We start from the raw sequence: 1,659 nt of genomic DNA, 5'->3' as shown, positions 1-1,659 counted from the left end.
GGGCCAGATGGGATTGGCACCAGGTCAGGGCGGGGTAACCCGTCGGGGCCAACCTTGCAACACAGGCTGTGGGCTGGGAGGGCGGGCCCAGGGCAGGCTGCACCTGCGCACGGGGCTCGCTGTGTAACCTTGGGCCGGCGCCCACCCTCTCTGGGCCTTGTGGCCCCTGGGCCTTCCTCCTCGCCCCTTGGCTCATAGCAGGTGGGGAGGGGACGGTCCGTGCACTGGCACTCGGGAGCCCAGTCCATCCCCAGAGGGGCCTTTGGGTGCACAGGCGGTCCTGGGCAGTCTGCACCAGCATCCCAGCCCTCTGAGGAAAGAGGCTCAGAGAGGCTTTGCACCCTGCCTGAGTCACACAGCACGGAGGCCCCGGAGCCTGGACTCGAACCCCGGCAGGTGGGAGCGGGTGGAGCAGGGTGCCGGGCATTGCAGGCAGGCGGGGCTCTGACCCCCTCATTAAGTGGCCCCACCCCCGACGTGCCCTCCAGGGCGGCCATGGTGGCATTTACCGGGCACCCTGTCGTGTCACCCCGGGGAGGCCCCCAGCTCCCTCTTCGTCCCCCCCTCCGTGGTCCCTGTCCTTCCTGAGTGACACCTGCTGCTCCCAGGACCGAGTCGGCCGCCCCCCCCAGCCTGTCCCCAGCCGTTGGGGAGTGGCAGCAGCTCAGGTCAGAGGGCGAGTCCTGCCCCGCGCCCTGGTCCGTGTGGCCCTGGTCTCTGAGCGTGAGGACTGTGGAGAGAAGCAGGGGCTCCTGGTCAGCTCCTGGAAGTTCGGGGCCCCCTCCTGTCAGTGCCCGGATCACCAGGCTGCTCCCTGCGCCCCAGGTCGGGAGCTCAGAGAGGCCTGCCAGGGCCTGCCCCAGGGCCGCAGAGTCAGCACCGAGAGCCCCGGAAATCCCACAGAGGAGCGAGTGCGGGGGAGGAGCCCCGTGGAGGGTGGGGCCCTGGTGGGTGTGGGCCCGGCTGGGGACCCTGAGGGTGGGGCCCGAGGAGGCGCACCTACTGTGTGCTGGAGGCCGGGCGCACACTGGGGCTCGTCCAGCCTGGCCGGCCCCCGTGACCCCCAGGGGCTGCGGCAGGGCAGGTGCCCTCAAGGCCCAGTGGGGGCGGTGGGCCAGGGCGTGGCTGGCAGGTGCCTGTGCTCCTGGGGACAGGGCGGGCAGGTGTCTGAGGAGCAGCTTAGTTTCCAGGGAGGGAGGGCAGGGCCGGCCTTGCTGGGAGCCCTGGGCCATCACACTGCCCTCTCCAGTCTTGGTGTTGTCGTCTGTGACACAGGGGCTGAGTTGCTTGGATGGGGACCGTCCTGGCCGGGGGTCTCCCCAGGCTGGGGGAGCCGCTGCTACCGGAGCCTAGGGCTCTGCACCCTAATATAGGCCGCCCTGTACCCTTGCTTGGCCGCGGGGCCAGGGTGTGCTGGGCCGGGGAGGCTGAGTCACCAGACCATTTGGGGTCTCAGCTGCCAGGCCCCTGGAGACACCCTTTCCCAAGGGGACCCTGGGCACCTGGGGCGTCGGCCCGGGTCAGAGGGTTCCCCCTCCCTTGCCGGGCTTTATGAGGGGGGCTAGGGCCTGTCTGATCCACAGCCCCATCTGCCCACAGGCTCCCCGAGGCCGGTCCAGACGGCAGATGGTGGCAGGGGGTGGGAGTGGCCAGGGGCTC

The 1,659-nt window shown here is 70.5% G+C and overlaps 1 protein-coding gene across 1 annotated transcript in view; it reads left to right on the top strand.

The window, feature by feature from the left end:
* Positions 1 to 1,659, top strand: part of ZBTB7A (zinc finger and BTB domain containing 7A) — a gene marked incomplete at its 3' end in the record, with an annotated part of 11,014 nt that overhangs the window by 2,676 nt on the left and 6,679 nt on the right.

This window comes from Tupaia chinensis, unplaced genomic scaffold, assembly GCF_000334495.1.
Source record: "Tupaia chinensis unplaced genomic scaffold, TupChi_1.0 Scaffold149964_2, whole genome shotgun sequence".
Taxonomy (NCBI): domain Eukaryota; kingdom Metazoa; phylum Chordata; class Mammalia; order Scandentia; family Tupaiidae; genus Tupaia; species Tupaia belangeri.
Note: the sequence above shows the minus strand (reverse complement) of the source record. Positions and strands in the feature narration are given on the sequence as shown.